Source organism: Bufo gargarizans, chromosome 2 (assembly GCF_014858855.1).
Source record: "Bufo gargarizans isolate SCDJY-AF-19 chromosome 2, ASM1485885v1, whole genome shotgun sequence".
Taxonomy (NCBI): domain Eukaryota; kingdom Metazoa; phylum Chordata; class Amphibia; order Anura; family Bufonidae; genus Bufo; species Bufo gargarizans.
In genome coordinates this window covers 204,392,980-204,411,644 of record NC_058081.1, presented here as the reverse complement: position 1 = coordinate 204,411,644, position 18,665 = coordinate 204,392,980, and positions in this window count along the sequence as shown.

Here is an 18,665-nt window from a genome sequence, read left to right as displayed (position 1 = left end):
TATTCTGGTACTGTGCAGCTCGTGGTACAGAGCTGTAATATGCCACCTATTTCAGTTTGTGACCATACTATACAGAACCTCCATATGCATATGTCAGCAATTCTGCTTGAGTTCCAAATCATATATGTGTGAATGTTGTAATCGTGTGGGTCAGTATGTCCATGTCACAGTAAATCCGTTTGTACCATGCAGTATGTTAGTAAAGCCTCATTCACATGTCAGTGTTTTGGTCTGTGATTTTTCCATCAGTGATTGTGAGCAAAAACCAGGAGTGAAGCCTCCAGAGACAAAGTATAAGGCATAGACCTGCAGATGTTCTGTGTCTAGAGTAGCACCTGGTTTTGGCTCACAATCACTGATTGAAATCACAGATGTGGGCATAAAGACTGTGTTCACGTTTTAGAGCAGGAGGTGCTGAGCAGGTCAATGTAGATTTGTGGGAATATATTCATTATAACTTTTAATTTCATTCATTTATATTCCTGCTGATTCTTCTGGGCTTTTAAAGTCCAGGAGGCAGTCCTATCAGTGATTGACAGCTATCGGTGTATACACTGTCCTAAAAGGCTGTCAATCACTGTTGGTGTTTTTTTATTTATTTTTTTCTTTTCCATAAAACCTATATATCTTGCTGCTTAGCTCCTCCAGCTCTATGCAATGATGTCTGCAGATTACTTTGTATTTTCATGGTGCCAGGATAGCCTTAGCAGGACATCCCTTCCTGACATCTGCCTTACATGTACAGCGGATTTCGGGTTTTTAAAGATGGAGCCTGGAGTGATGTGAGCGCCATAGCCACTGCGTGCCTAAAGGCTTTCAGGTAAGGTGTGCTTTCTGGTGGAGAACGGGAAAGGTGTTCATTCATCGTAATGAGTCTGTACTAGGCTTTCAGGCTCATTACTTGTATATTACAGTTCAGGCAAGCAGGTGGCAGCACTGAACTGTAACAGTGATTTCTATATAGAATAATGGAGCAAATTACATTGTTCTATACAAATTGCAAGTTGTCTAATTGGGGACCTAACGACAAAGTAAAAAGTTTTGAAAAAAAAAAAAAAATTCAAATGTGGTTCCCCCCTTTACCTGAAGTCAACATAAACAAAAAGAATGGCATCATGGGCAACACCACATGCGAAAAACGCCCATACTATAAAAAATGTAAAAATGTCTTAAAAGGGAAAAAAAACTTTTTTTTTTTTTCACTTCCCAAAAAAAAAGCATAAAATGGTAGTCCTGCAAAAAATGAGCCCTCACATCTCGTTTAACTTTTTTTTTTATAGTTACGTTTTATGGATGTCAGAATACAGCCATTAAAATTTTTTTTTTAATTTTTTTTTATTAAAATGCAAGAAAAAAAACTATACAAATGTGGCTTTGCCGTAATTGTAATGACCTGGAGAATTAAGAGCACTATTCAGGTTTATGGCATTGTGAATGCCGTAAAAACAAAACCTGTAAAACTATAGCGGAATTGCGCTTTTTATTTTTCAAATTTCCCCCTATTTGGAATATTTTCTTGCTTCCCACTACATTGTATGAAATATTAAGTTGTGGCATTAGAACGTACAACTTGTCCTGCAAAAAAACAAGCCCTCATCCGGCCATGTAAAAGAGCAAAAAAAATGGAAATTGATGTGTCAGAAAAGGGTTAATCATGGCACATGATGCGGTAAGCCTGCAATACGGGCCACGGCCAGCAATGGCTAAGTTGACACAGCAAAATCCATGGCAGAAAAATTAGTAGCCAATTATTAGCTGAAAACAGGTAGTTTTTGGTGGCAGATTTCTACTTTGGCTGTGGATTTAGAGGAGTATTACAAGCTTTTTAGTTTGGTTGAAGATTTGGAAGAGTAATTACAAGAAATTTTATCCAGCGGTTTTCTTATCGAGCCCTTGGTTGGGATATAATTCAAAGCATTTTTGGTAGCAGAAAGGCAGATAGTCCTTTTTCCTGCATTCCCAAAATCCACTAACAATCCGCTTCTAAGTAACATGCCACTTCAGAAGCAAATCTCTATTTTGCAAAGGGAAAAAAAAACACTAATTGCACATGATGATTTTATTTCAGTTGAAGTCGATGCAAAGATATTAGCGCTTTGGTGGATTTTCACACAAATCGAGTCTAAAATTTCGGCATATCTAAGCTGTGGTAAAGATTTCTCCTTTCAGGACAACGAAGCAGTAAGAGTTGGGAATTATAATCTAAAACCATCTAAAAATTCATGGTTTTCTTTTAACAAATCTGTCGTTGAGCCATATTGATCGACAGATACATGTCAGTTACAATAATTGTAGAACATGAACCGTTATACATGTGCAATATTGATTACACTTATAAGCAGTGCATTTAGGTGTTGGCACAACAGTTTTTATTGTTTATTGATGAGCTCTACAGTGGATCTATTCACAGGGTGTCCAGCCAAGACAGTACAGTGATGATCCTCAAATACCTTGTAACATAAGTCTGGAGAATTAAACAATTTCCTTGGAGGACAAGAGTCCGTTGCACCCTCTTAGGCCTCCAACACCTTAGCCTCAAGATCAGGATATAAGGCAGACATGACTACCCCTTCAGACAAAATAGGACTAGGATCTTTAGAATCACTTCTTCTCCCCCTCCTCCCCCCCGCTGAAGCATTGTTAACCCAAAGGCATGACCAGACTCTCAAAATTACCCTCAGGGGTATTAAAGGCCGTCTTCCATTCGTCCCAATCCTTACCAAATTATATGCCCCCCTCAGATCCAATTTAGAGAACACCTTGGCACCGACAATTTTATCAAATTTTACCTTTTTTTTTTTTTTACAAAGAAAAACCCAGCTGCCACTGCTGGGGATTTGGATGGTCTGATATGACCCTTCGCTAAGCTCTTTGTGAAATACTCTCACATAGCCTTCCTTTTGGGCTCCGAAAGACTACACAACCGAGATTTGGGCAGTTTAGCTCCAGGAATAAGATTGACAGGACAATCGTACTCCCGATGCGGGGGTAACTCCTGGTTACTACTCTCAGAAAACACATCCGAAAATTCAGAAATGAACGAGGGTACAGTTTTAGTGGTGACCACAGAGAAAGCTGCATTGACACAGTTGTCTATGCATATATCACTCCAATCGAGAATCTGACCCTCTTGCCAGTCGACGATAGGGTTATGTCTGCTTAACCATGGCAAATCCAAAACCATCGGAGCAGGCAGATCCTCCAACACATAACATGGAAATCACCCACTCTTAAATGGATGCCCATTTACCACCTGCGCTAAGTATTTTTGGGCAAGAGGTGCAGAATCAATTGAAAAGACAAATGCTTTTCTCTAGTGCACTAGTAGTGAATCCATAAATACGAACAAACTGTCCATCAATCAGGTTAACCCCAGCCCCAGTGTCGATAAATACCTCGATTTCCACAGTTTTGGACTCTACCTCCACCTCGGCAGACAGGAGAAATCGGGTACTACCAGTAATTCACAAAAGTACGTTTTCTTGCTCTCCACCCACACCTCCAATAGTAGTTTGGGGATTAACCATTTTTCTTTTGTTTGCACCTTGACACTGAATGTACGGACAAATATTCACGAAATGTCCCTTTTTTCCCATAACAAAAACAGACTCCCTTTATATGACTAGAGCTCTTACCAGCAGTCCCAGGAGTAGCTCCCCCCAACTGAATAGGCTCCTCACAAGGCGTAACCACGGGTGTCTCTTTACCATAAGGAAACCGCCACCTTATTTGACAGTGCGTCCTGAGGGTGAGGACCCTTAGATCTCCCCCCACAGGCGTCTATCAGATGCAGTGGCGTAGGGATCACCATAGCAACCATAGCAGTGGCTATGGGGCCCTACGCCACTGGGGGCCCGTCCGGACCGCATTAATTTATTTTATTTTTTTATTAAGTCACAGTGCACAGTAAAAACACACAGGCAGCCAGGCCCGACCGCCCGCCCAGTGTAGTGGGCGGGGCATGGGCGGTCCGCGGCTTGGGCCTGGCTGGGGGGAAGGCAAGGAGGAGTAGTCAGGTCAGGACTGGAGGCTGAAGCAGGCGGGCCTGGGGCTCACTGCCGCACGAGCAGAAGAGGTAGGTAACTAGAGGGCGGAGGAGGCGGACTCAGGTGGTGAAGGGGGCGGGGCTGAACTGTGGAGGGGGCGGGGCCGAGCCGGGCCGAGCCAGGCCGTGTAGGGGGGGGGGGGGGTTACCTGTTGTGGAGGGACTAGGGAGGGAGAGGGAGTGCTGCTGCACTGGCGCCAGTCAGATTAGCGCTATCTCTATCTGAGTCGCTCTGTCACTGACCTGACATCAGTGACATCAGCAATAGCCCCGCCCCCTTTTCTGCCCGCGATTCCTGCTGCCTGAAGTTGAACCTTCCCTGCCCAGCATGCTGAACACCAGTTGGATTGCCACAACTGCACCAGTGATGTGAGTGGCAGGGGAACTGGGGTTATATTCAGCTTTCCCAGACTGTGCACATGTGACATGCAGTACAGTAGGAAAGCTGGGTGAATTATATCATGAGATGTCATCCAGCTTCCCTGCTATCCTGCATGGCACAAGTGCAGAGGCACTAGAGTATGGGGGAGAGGCACAGAAGGAAAGCTGGGTGTCTATATATGTGTATTTTATATGTGTGCGTCCATGTATGTGGTGACTGTGTGTATAAGTGTGCCCCTGTATGTGAAGAGTATGTGCATGTATGTGGAGAGTATGTGTAGGAGTGCATCTATGTATATGGAGAGTGTTTCTATCACTGCGTCCGTGTATGTGGAGAGGGCGTGTATGACTGCGTCCATGTATGTGGAGAGGGCGTGTATGACTGCGTCCGTGTATGTGGAGAGGGCGTGTATGACTGCGTCCATGTATGTGGAGAGGGCGTGTATGACTGCGTCCGTGTATGTGGAGAGGGCGTGTATGACTGCGTCCGTGTATGTGGAGAGTGCGTGTATGACTGCGTCCGTGTATGTGGAGAGTGCGTGTATGACTGCGTCCGTGTATGTGGAGAGTGCGTGTATGACTGCGTCCGTGTATGAGGAGAGTGCATGTATGACTGCGTCCGTGTATGTGGAGAGTGCGTGTATGACTGCGTCCATGTATGTGGAGAGTGCGTGTATGACTGCGTCCATGTATGTGGAGAGTGCGTGTATGACTGCGTCCATGTATGTGGAGAGTATGTGTAGGAGTGCATCTATGTATATGGAGAGTGTTTCTATCACTGCGTCCGTGTATGTGGAGAGTGCGTGTATGACTGCGTCCATGTATGTGGAGAGTGCGTGTATGACTGCGTCCATGTATGTGGAGAGTGCGTCCATGTATGTGGTATGAAAGGTACAGAGGCTAAAATACTTGTGGATATGTAAAGGTAAATCAGACAGGTCTATTACAATTGCAGCGCAGGTTTTAAAGGGGTTGAGTTGAATATAAACTCCGTCAGGAACTGGAAATGTCAAAAAACAGTCGTGCTAAAAATGACAGTAAATACAGTAAATAAAAAGTCTTTGTGAAGAAGTGTGTGTGGGGGGCCCCGTACAAAAATTTGCTATGGGGCCCAGTCAGTTCTAGTTACGCCTCTGATCAGATGTACAGCAAGGTACTTAGCTGCTTCCCTTCATGAAAGGCCAAAGTGTCCTGCAGCCTCTCAGATAGACCCTGACAGACCTGGCTACGGAGAGCAGGATCATTACACTCCATATCCGCAGCCCATCTTCTAAATTCAGAGCAGTAGATTTCCGCGGATCGTTCTCCCTGCTGTGAACCACGTAACTTGGTCTCAGCCTGAGAGATCTGAGTCATCATAAATAAGATCCAAGACTCCAAAATATTTAATCTACTGACTGGAGAGAAGGTGATCCGGTCGGCAGAGAAAAAGCCCTAGACTGTGCATCATCCTTAAGCAAAGAAATTATCATACCCACACGTTGAAACTCATCCCCAGAAGTGTATGGACACAGCTTAAAGTACAACTTACATGATTCCCTAAACCAAATGAAATTGTCACCCCAGAAAATCTGTCCAGGAGGGCAACCTTAGGTTCAGGGCAGGCATGGTACCCACCATCGGAACCAGCAACCTGTGGTCTCTGAATCCGTAAGACTGTCGCGCGGAGATCAGCTACCTCCAATGACAGTCCCTGCAGCTGTTCGGCCAATGCAGACATAGGATCTATAGCTGCAATGACCTGAACGAAATGGCGGTTTTTAGGGCGGTAGATAATGTCACAATCAGTGAGGGGGGCAAACTCCACACTGAACACAGGAGGTAAGGGGAACAGTAACTGGGCCTGGAAACTAGGGAAGAGACAACCCTAATCTGGGCCCTAACTTTCTATTAATATGAATAGACCCTGAAGGTAGGAATATTCATATGCAGGATACCTAGGCCTTTATATTCCTATTAGACCCTGGAAAAAGTTAGGACCAGAGACAACCCATTCCTCCCCAGATGGATGAATGGAAGTCTCTGTCTCAGGCCCAGATACAAACAGAGAGTATAACAAACACAAACAAACGCGACACTTAACTTCTGTAGAGATTGAAGAGCAGGAACACCAAAGAAGACCTAACGCCAGCTCAGCCAAACCCAAATGAAGCTATCTACTGCAAAGTCAGAAGGGTGGGGTCAGACTATAAAGGGTGGAAGTGATGACCACTGAGCAACAGCTGAGAAAAGGTAAGTGGTCATTAACCCTATCAACACTGAATAAAAATAAATCAAGGAGGCAGTTAGATTCCTCCACGCTCAGCCAGTCTCTCTGGTCTCCTGACACCAGTCACCTGAGGGACCGTGACACATATCTTCAGTGTTTTCAATGACATGTAAGAAGATGCATAAAGCAGGTTTTTATAGGTAACCTTGCACAGTGTGTGTACATGAGAACACTATTTCTGGCAACTATATGACTTGTATCTGGCTTTTTTCCCCATATGCATATTGAATGTCTAGTTTCCAGTTTTCCCAGAGATGGTGGGTGGACACTAGTGTCATGCACTGCACATAGAAAGATGAGAAGAATCTGTTTCCTAAACTTCTCTTACTCCCAGCCCCAGGATTGTGGAGGATGTTACAGATTAGTACTGACCTGTATGATTGTGAATAAAGCACTCATGCTGAGAAACCGATTTAGCTGTGCAGTCTTTGTGTCTCACTCAACTCCTGCTCACTCTTCCCCTCTTCAGAGGCTTGTATGGATATGTATAATAACATTCAGTGGAGCTAATCCATCCTGGAAGGGTCCAAAGCCTATTTTAAAGAGAATTAGCAAGGGGGAAGAGAGGTAAACAGCTGATAACAGAAGAACTAGAAATTTCTCACTGCTAAAACATATTACTAAGCTTCTTATAGTTGCTTGTTCTATTGATTTATGAAAAATTGGTGGCCATTTAAATTTAGCATTGTAAGGCTGGTATCATTTTTTTTGGCTTGCATTTTTGCAATGTTAATTAGAAGAAAAAGCCAGTTGCAGATGTTACATGGAAGTCTAAGGTAAATATTAAACACTGGACAAACAGGCTTTTTTGTTTGTCATGCAGTTTTGGGTTGTTTTTTTTTTTTTTTTTTTTTTTTTTTACCCCTAAAGGGTATAATTTGGATAATTGGCATTTTTTTCCAAAAAAGAACCTTCGGAACAAAATTTTGCATGTCCAAAAGAGCTATAAGAGTCTCAATAGCTGCTGTAATCACAGACAGATTGTTCTTAAACCACTGTGCAAGGAAAATACTCAATACTGCTGTTCAGAAATATCGAGGACTGCATCCTCTGCCAGCGCTCTGGCTGCTTACCTCCATTGTTATGAAAACTACAGCAAGCATGTCTGATTGAGCTCCAGCCCTCCTCTTCTGACCAAATTTCTAAAGTGATATTCGAAGACATCACATGTTTAGGAGAGGAACCTAATGCCTGAGCGGTCAGAGGAGCTCTGACACATTTCCCATTGAAGTCAGTATGTAGCTTGCTATGTACTGTGAAGCATAAAAGTTGCAAACGTGTACACAAACAGTGTACAAAATTAGATTAAAATACTATTGCAAAAATAATTTTCAGCTCAAAATACAATGCATTCGAAAAGTCTAAAGACCATTTCCCATTTATTTATTTTATTTTATTTTTTTACATTTCGTTGGTCCTTGTGCTAAAAATAAATAAATTCAAGTTTCTCCCCATCATTCTGCACTCAATACCCCATAATGAGAAAGTGAAAACTAAATGTTGGAAATCTTTATTGAAAAGGAAAAACTAAAATCCTGCATTGACATAAGTATTCAGACCCTTTACTCAGTACTTAGTTTAAGCACCTTTGGCAGTGATTCTTGGGTATGATGCCACAAGGTTTGCAAATCTGGATTTGGGGATTTTCTGTCATTTTTTTTTTTGCAGATTCTCTCAAGCTGTCAGGTTGGTCGGAGACCATCAGACAGCTATTTTCAGGACTCTCCAGAGGTTTTCAATTGGCTTCAAGTCAAGGCTCTGACTGGGTCTCTCAAGGACATTCACAAAGTTGTCCCTATCCCAACTGCTGAAAAACACTGCCACATGAAGCTGCAAGCACCATTTATCACTGTAGGGATGGTATTGGGCAGGTGATGAGTAGTGGTTTCATCAGACAACAGTGACCAACTGCTTTATGATCTACAGGGCCGGACATTCTGCCTGACCCTGTCAATTTCCTGCTTGTGCTGCTTACAAATTTCAAATTCGCCTTTTTTTTTTCCCATATGTAACCATATCCAAGTGTGTGAATGTTCGCTTGAGCTCTATTTCCGACAGGTCAATACGCTAAGAAAATCGTATGTAACCATGTTAAAAAGGATCTGACATCTTTTTTTGGTAAATAATTGTATAACACATTAACTGACCATTTTTAGCATCTGTTCTTATAAGGACAGGTTGACACCTGAGTTGGACACTTCATTCAGGGCCTCCATCACAGATTCCTTTAAAAAGACTGGGCAAAAAAGTTCTGCGTGCAGGGATTCTGAATGGACTCCATTGTAGTCAATGGAGTCTGTGCAGATCAGTTACAGTGGCATGCAAAAGTTTGAAGCAAGTTGAAGATTAAACAATCTCCAAGCAGTGGCGGATCCAGAGCCTGGTCTTGGGAGGGACACAGTCTGTCAGACTGTCACTGGCACCACAGTTGTCCGCAACCCGTGAGGTGAGGTCACGTCCCTGTTCTAACTCCCGCACGGTGCTCCTCTGTTCAGGACTTCCAGTTCCCTGGCCCGTCACTTGGTGGCCGGGCCTAATTAGAACGGTACCAGCTTGATTCTGGCTGACAGTAAGATGCACGGGGGGGACAGGGCAGGCCACCAATGTTGCCACCGCGCCAGTGTATATGAAGGGGCCCTGAAAAACTTATTAAAGAGGACCTTTCATGGGTCCAAACATGAAAAGTCCATACAGCGTGGGAGAAGGTAACGGAGCCACAGCGGGCAAACAGAGCGGCGTCCACTCTCTCACTATATTGCCCCCCCCCCCCGGATCCGCCAGTGTCTCCAAGGCAGAAAATTGAAGATGAAACAAACTTTTCAACATTTTAAGCAATATCACTGTATTATTTTGGTTTTGTACAAAAGGAAAGGATTATGGTTTGTTCAGAATCATTTTTAGGAAAGGCCACGTGATGCAAATTTTAAAGCTTTATAAATACCCAGACTCCTCTAATCTTGTCCCAAAAACAGCAGCCATGGGTTCCTCTAAGCACCTGTCTAATACGCTGAAAATAAAATGGTTGAGACCCACAAAGCAGAAGAAGGCTATAAGAATATAGCAAAACGTTTTCAGGTTGCCGTTTCCTCAGTTTGAAATGTAATTAAGAAATGGCAGTTAACAGGAACAGTGGAGGTCAAGAGAACGGGAGCTTGACGGAGAGCTTCTCTTTGAGTAGAGGCACCTGTCAGGGATGTCTACTCTCCCCATTGTTATTCAATATTTATATTGAGCCCCTTGCTGCCAGAGTTAGGCACCACCCGGGGATTGAAGGGTCTGGAATATTAGGAGTAGAGGACCGTATTTCTTTAACTTCCTGAACTTATTCATATAGTTAATGCCTTTGGTAAAGTCTCGGCATTCAATGTTAATTGGTCAAAGATGACATGTGTGCCGGTGGATAGACCTGATTATTCTATTGAGGGACCCTTGAGTTTACTGAGGATCTCTGATTTATTTGAGTATTTGCGCATGATTATATCCCCTATGCCCTAAAGTTGAAGATCTTCTACATTTAAACTTGATCCCATTGATAAGTTGAGGTCAAAAGTGACTATATGGCTTCGACTTCCTCTATCTAGAGCCGAAAGAAAATCCCTTGTTAAGATAGTGATACTACCCCAAATCCTCTATATTCTTAGGAATTCCCCAGTGTGGATTGAGGATAATTTTTTTAAGTTAATTGAGAGAATTATTCATTATCTACTTTGGGGAAGAAAACATGTGAGGCTTAAATTTGAATATCTCTATAAGCCAAGTGAACAGGGAGGGTTGAAACTTCCTTATTTTAAGGGTTATTTTATAGCATCACAGTTATGGCTTTATAATCATTGGGAGGAAAGTCCACTCTGTAGAAACTTACTGAGTAGATCTGCATATGATAATCTGTTTACACTATTAGAGTCTGGGACATTAGCCAGGGTACAACAGGATTATATGGAATCTAGAAAATTATTTAGTAAGACGTAGAGCACTATTAGAGGTTGGTTGGGAATTATGGGATCCTTCCAATGTACGCCTCTGGCATAATTATTATCTACAGGAGCTAGATGGTTTAGCTGAAGATAAGTACTAGCAGAAGAATAATATTCTGTATGTTGCACAAGTTGTAAATAATGGAGATATAATTTATTTTTTTGCGCAGTTGACACATAGAGAACATACAAACAATTTATCTTGGTTTAGATACTTACAGTTATGTTTGGCACTTTCTAGTGTGAAGGGGAGATTTTTGTTATATATAGACACTGTTACAACTTTATAAATTGCTTCTCGGAGCACTATTTAATAGAATATGTTCCCCCTCCCCCGACAAAAGCTTTTGGAATCTGTTTTAACCTGTTACGGACACAGGGCGTACCTGTACGCCCTGATGTCCCGGTACTTAAGGACAAAGGGCGTACAGGTACGTCCTGTGTATTTCCGATCACCGCCGCGTGGCGGGCAGTGATCGGAACAGAGTGCCTGCTGAAATCATTCAGCTCTGTGATAATGCCAAGGGGGGTCCTGTGACACCCCCGTATCAGCAATCGCTGCAAACCGCAGGTCAATTCAGACCTGCGGTTTGCAGCGCTTTCGGAGGTTTCTGATCCCCGCGGTTTCAGAAACTTCAAAATGACCTAACTTTTTATATGGTCGGGGCGTGGCCTGGCCTGGCAGTCTAAGAGAATGGTGGTGTGAAGGCTGAACTCCGCCGCTTGAGACTGCAGAAGGAGACTCATACGCCACTGGAACCCCCGCTCATGGGGAAGAAAGCACCCCACAAAACCACAGTTGCCAGTCAGAAGCCTGTCCGGGTGCATTCCACGCTCGACACGTACCGCCGCAAGCGCCAGACATCATCACATAGGAACAGTGGCCTGCTCCTGTGTGCGGCCTCCGGTGAGTGCTCCTTGCCGGTCTCCCGCGCTCTCTCCCAGCCCGCAGACTCCGCAGTTCCCACGCCACCAGGGGCCAGTCTCCATCCCCCTGTCGCCCCGCAGCCACTGTATTTGTCCCCAGACACTCAGGGGACTTGCCAGGGGGTCACTGCGCTGAGCTAGAGGCGGGGTCGCCTCCCTCAGAAGCCCTAGGCCTAAACACGCCGCCTAAAATGGCGCCCAAGTCGGCCAGACAGACGGCCACACCACCTCACAAGCGTGGGGACTGGATTGAACGCCCCTTAGAGGTTGCTGATCGAGCTTAACTTCGCTCTGGCGCTGAGCCTGAAGGGGCTTCATGGGACCATCTGTCGGATTCTATGGATGAAGAAGAGGAGGGCTCCCTCCATTCCACACAATCCTCCACATTGCTTCAGCAAACCCTGCAGCATTTGCCCACTAAAGAAGACTTCAAACTGTTGATTACTGAGGTTAGGAATGCTTGCAAATCATGAAATTTCCTCCCTCAGGATGGACATCCAGAAGCTGGCGGGTAGTGTGGACTCCATAGAGACTGAACATGATGACACACGCAGGAGTGTCACTCACCTTCAATCTATTATAGCCTCCCAGACACAATTTATCAGGGATAATACCCGCCACCTGGAAGACCTGGATAACCGAGGCCGTAGAAACAATATTCGTATCTGCGGACTCCCTGAATCCGACAATGAGGAGAATCTGCGGGTGACCCTAAAGGAACTTTTCAACTCAATACTAGGGGCTCCATTAACGCAGCCTATTAAACTGGATAGAGTGCACAAAGCCCTACGCCTTAAATCCTCTACCGCTCCACCTTGCGATGTGATCTGTTGCGTGAATGACTTTGAATTGAAAGAGAATATAATGGCTAAAGCTCGAGCGCACCGGTCAATTGAGTTCCATGGTACGGCTGTCCAACTATATCAAGATCTCTCCTGGTGGACTCTCCAGAAAAGACGGGCGCTACAGCCATTGCTGACCCTCCTACGGGAGCGAAGAATTCCGTATAGATGGGGCTTCCCGTTTGCCCTCTTAGCCACAAAAGATGGCAGAACTTTCACTCTTCGTCAGCATGCAGATCTCCTGCCATTCTGCTCAGCCTTAGATGTGGATCCACCCTCCATAGCGGATTGGGAGCTCCTGGGACTAAAGCCTGTTCCAGATCCGGTTTGGCAGACGCCTAGACAAAAGAAGCGGCGTCCTCCTTTCCAAGACGACCTGCACAACTTGGAACCTGTCGTCGCTCCCCGATGAGTTGTCAAGGTATAGCTCTAAAACGCGTATGGGGAGAGAGCAGCCATAAGTCCCATATTCACAACTACTACTATATTGGCCAATATATCTTTCAACAACTAAAGGATCGCGGAACACATAAAGAATCCGCCATTTTCATAAAACCCGCGCATTCTAACATGTAGAACACTGACCGCGGTGAATTACACCATCAACCGGAAGTGACGTCACCGGACGGAGAATCGTGGCTTACCAAGCGGCCAAACTCGTGGAAATTGCGCGCGCAGCGAGGAGGATGCCACCTACCACCCCGACGGCCGCAAGGAGACACAGGAAGAACCTGCACAGAAGTGGTAACGTACCTAATTTGGGATGTTTGTCTTTCAGGTTGCGATTCTGCCTAATACACATTGAAGCTCCTAAAGAGAGCACAGACATTTAGAAGATAGCAACTATTTTTAATTATTTATAACTAGTGATCACCAACTACCTTGTACTCAAGGCTCTAAAAGAGCAGCCACCTTCTGGATCGCTCAACGGCTCACATTGGTTTACATTTTGTGACAGCCTTTGGACATATGAACTACATATCTTCCAACTTTTTGATAATATGGACATGAACTAATACTTATTTATCCACCTATCTACTTTCATTTCTCTAAGGAGTGCACACATCCTAACCTATAACAAGAATCATATATTTTATATTTTGTATTATTATAATTTTTAATATTAAATACATAATCATATGAAAACTACCATCTGGTATTTCAAATAACCTTATCTAATAAATAGTACCCATAAACCCCATTTGTTGTGAGTGCTGTCCATTTATTTTATTTATATCTTTTATATATAAATATTTTATATAAAAAATAAAATGTCAATAAAATATGGAAATCAGTCAGGAAATCCACTAGGCGGACATAAAACGCCTTTTCTTTTATCTTGAGACTCTAAATTTAATTTATGCAATTAATGAAAACAAAGGGGCAATCAATTATGCAAAACATATGTAATAATTTATTTATAAATGAGTAAAAATCCAATATAAAACAGACATAAGATCAATGGATAGACAAATTGACGCAGTAATATCACAAGCAAAAAGTATAACACACGTTACCAAGTCAAGGATGAGCAGTTTCGGATGGGACCAGTTCTCAGGAGTTCTCTAGTGGTCAAAATATAATTCAAGTTTCTTTTGATATCCTTTCTTATGATCTGATGATCTGATCTGATGGTTTGATCTCCATCCCCCTATGTTCCTACCCAGCAGTACTTATCCTCCCTGATATCTTATGTTACTACCTCCTGGATTATGATCTCCCAATCGACTGAGGAGGGTGTAACGTATGTTAATACTACTATGATGTAATCTTAACCCTTGATATGCTGGAGAAAACAAGTTATAAAATAATATAATATCGTCCATCTTCCTCTAGATGGCACTGTTGTACCACATAACAATTTCAACATTAATTCTAAATGCCTAATAATACATTAACATGACCTTTTTAACCTCCCCAATATGCATCAGTATTAAGGGTTTCTGCCTGACATTTTAATTACCCTTAATCTAGACATGTTGGAGTCACCATCTTCTACTGTCTTCTGGACAATGGACAATGGTTCCTTTTACTTGACATCCGGGTTCATTAACTTGCCCACATGGCTACTAATAACATTCAGCTCACTAAATGACCAGTTCAAACGGTCAAACACTTTTTCAGCGTCGAGACTAAGCAATAACATTGCCTCATTGCGTCTATTAACAATCTCTATGAGATCGATAGTACGCCTAGTATTGTCTCCATCCTGCCGTTCCCTGACAAACCCCACCTGGTCCTTGTGAATCAGATGGGGAAGCCACACCGAGAGACGATCAGCTAAGGTTTACATAAAAAAAAATTGGTCCGAGTTAATGAGGGCGATGGGCCTATAGTTGGCACAATCCAGGGGATCTTTTCCAGGTTTAGGGATCAGTGTGATGTAAGAATGCGATAACGAGGTGGGTATCGGGGAGCCCTGTAAAAATTAGTTATATAGAGGCAACATATGGGGTATCAAAATGTCTGAGAAAGTTTTATAATACACATAGGGTAACCCACCTGGGCCATGCGATTTCTTGTTGGGGAGCTGTTTAAACACTTCTCGTAATTCCTCCCCCGTGATGGGGGCGTTCAAGTATGACAGAGCATCCTCCGGCAATTTAGGAAGGTTGCATTTGTGCCTTATAATTCTTTTATTTTTCATTAATTTGGAAACTTTGGTGGCTGATTATATAAAACTGGATATTTTGCACTACACCCATATTTTGGTACATGTATCGCATCTGTTCCTAATTATTGTCTTGTGTTACATTATTCTGTGGACCCAGTGGGTTGCTACCCACCTGCTTTATTACCTCTGTATTTCACACCTAGCTACGCCTGTATTTTGATTGATTGTAACACCACACAGCACAGGCTTTTACTTATTGTTATTTATTTGCAATGGGGGAGGGAGGTGCGGGCAGTGCAAGTGGTGCTGGGGGGGGGGCGGGCGCTCGATGAACCCCTGCCCCTTCTCTCAGGATGGCCAAGCGGTTAGCAGAGTGTCAGCACATTGCGGCTGACATCCGTGCTCACAGATGTCAGCCGTTTAACCCCTTCCATGCTGCGGTCTGTAGGGACCGCTGTATGGAAGGGGTTAATAGGGAGGGAGCTCCCTCCCTCTCCCATCCAGTGCTGCTGTGCCGTTTCAGCCCCCGATTCTTGACGGGATCACAGAGGGAGGGGGCCCCGCTCCCTCCCCATCACCCGCTGCTCTGTTGTGGCAAAAAAAGCTTTTGAAATGTTATCTCTATTTTCCATTAATTCTTGTGGAACATCTAAAGGGTTAACAAAGTTTTGAATACCTTGAGGGGTGTAGTTTGTAAAATGGGGTCAATTTTGGGTGGTTTCTATTATGTAAGCCTCACAAAGTGACTTCAGACCTGAACTGGTCCTGAAAAAGTCGGTTTTAGAAAATAAAAATTGATTCTAAACTTCTAAGCCTTCTAACGTCACCAAAAAATAAAATGGCATTCACAAATTGATCCAAACATGAAGTAGACATATGGGGAATGTAAATTAATAACTATTTTGGAGGTATTACTATGTATTAAAGAAGTAGAGAAATTGAAATTTAGAAATTAGCAAATTTTTCCAAATTTTTGGTTATTTTGGAAATTTTTTATAAATAAAAATGTATTTTTTGACTCCATTTAACCAGTGTCATGAAGTACAATATGTGACGAAAAAAACGATCTTTGAATGGCCTGGATAAGTAAAAGCATTTTAAAGTTATTCACACATAAAGTGACACTGGTCAGATTTGCAAAAAAATGGCCTGGTCCTTAAGGTGAAAATGAGCCCGGTCATTAAGGGGCTAAAGATTCAACCAGATGATTGGGGGAAATAATGACCAATTTAAGGTTAATTGCCCATGGTGTGATTCACTTGGGGCTGATTTTTTACACATGTTTTGGTTTTGGACACAACTAACAGAATATTGGGAGGCAATAGCCAAAACTATTACTCAAAAACTGAAAATAGTTATTCTATATACGGTAGCTGTGATGAGTATAGAAGACTCCTTCTGATTAAAATACTCTTTTTGGAAAGACTTCTAATCACATGTGGTTCTCATCAAATCTAGTGTACATACGTGGTTGAACCTTGTCAATAAGATTAAGAAATATGAAAGAATCTTATATAAGCAAAGAAATACTGAGGAGAAATTGAATAAGTTATAGGGAATTTGAAAAACCCAAATTTTCCTGCCCTCACCCCACTGTTTTCTCTACTCCGCCTTGATTGACGGACGGGGTAGGAGACGCATTGCAAGGATTGGGGTAAAAATTTGAATTTTTTTTAAGTTTAAGACTAAATTGTTTAGAAAATGAATATGTATGGTATGTGTTTTTTGTGGCTTAATTTTTTTTTTGAAAAATCATATATTTCAATGCTTAGGGACCGGGCTCATTTTCACCTTGAGGACCAGGCCATTTTTTGCAAATCTGACCAGTGTCACTTTATGTGGTGATAACTTTAAAACGCTTTGACTTATCCAGACCATTCTAAGATTGTTTTTTTTATCACATATTGTACTTCATGACACTGGTAAAATGGAGTAAAAAATAAAATAAAAAATTATTTATAAAAAAATACCAAATATACCCAAAATTTTGAAAGATTTGCAAATTTTTAAGTTTCAATTTCTTTACTTCTATAATACATAGTAATACCTCCAAAAATTGTTTTTACTTTACATTCCCCATATGTCTACTTCATGTTTGGATCATTTTGGGAATGATATTTTATTTTTTGGGGATGTTACAAGGCTTAGAAGTTTAGAAGCAAATCTTGAAATTTTTCAGAAATTTTCAAAAACCCACTTTTTAAGGACCAGTTCAGGTCTGAAGTCACTTTGTGAGGCTTACATAATAGAAACCACCCCTCAAGGTATTCAAAACTGATTTTAGAAACTTTGTTAATGGAAAGATACAATTTCAAAATTTCACTTTTTTTGGCAGATTTGCCATTTGACTTTTTTTTTCAGTTACAAAGCAAGGGTTAACAGCCAAACAAAACTCAATATTTATGGCCCTGATTCTGTAGTTTACAGAAACACCCCGAATGTGGTTGTAAACTGCTGTACGGGCACACGGCAGGTCGCAGAAGGAAAGGAATGCCATGCGGTTTTTGGAAGGCAGATTTTGCTGGACTGGTTTTCTCACACCATGTCCCATTTGAAGCCCCCTGATTCACTCCTAGAGTACAGACTCCCAAAAAGTGACCCCATTTTAGAAACTACAGCCCTCAAGGTATTCAAAACTGATTTTACAAACTTTGTTAACCATTTAGGTATTCCACAAGAATTAATGGAAAATAGAGATACAATTTCAAAATTTCACTTTTTGGGCAGATTTTCCATTTTAATATTTTTTCCAGTTACAAAGCAAGGGTTAACAGCCAAACAAAACTTAATATTTACAATTACAGGTGTTCTTTTGGTTCCATCGGGTGGACACTGTTTTTTATTTTTTACTGGCCATTTTTGGTCTTTTTTGTTCTTTCTATGTATTATAGAAGTAGAAAAATTGAAACTTGGAAATTTGCACATTTTTCAACATTTGGGGCAAATTTTTTATTTTTTTATAAGTAAAAATTATTATTTTTTAACTCCATTTTACCAGTGTCATGAAGTACAATATGTGACGAAAAAACAATCTCAGAACGGCCTGGATAAGTCAAAGCGTTTTAAGGTTATCACCACATAAAGTGACACTGGTCAGATTTGCAAAAAATGGCCTGGTCCTTAAGGTAAAATATAGCTCTGTCCTTAAGGAGTTAAATATTGTTTGAACTAATAGAATGGAGGTATGCCTGTGCAAAGGCAGTTCACTTGCCTCCAGGAAATGATTTATTGGACCCAAGAAAGCAAATCAGTTTATCTTTTCAAAGCAATGACTGAACATAGTCTTATGGAGCAATCTACTTTTAACAGGCTTTTCTAAACTTTACTTGATTAGGCAGGACTGACTCCCAGCACATGATAAGTAAATACTGCAACAGGAAAAACACAGCACGCTGAAATGTTGTAAAGCTTCAGCATCCAGTGCAGCCGTGCTGAATATAGTCCATGCCCTCGCTGGAGTTGTACCCACATTGGTTACAGTGCACCAATTATTTACCATCTCCATTCACTGCAGTCTCTGCCTAAGGAATTTCAAGAATTTGCCTGATATGTGCTATGCTGTAATTCTGGAAAACAGATGCTTAAATTTTAGCAAAAACATGCAAAAGTATGT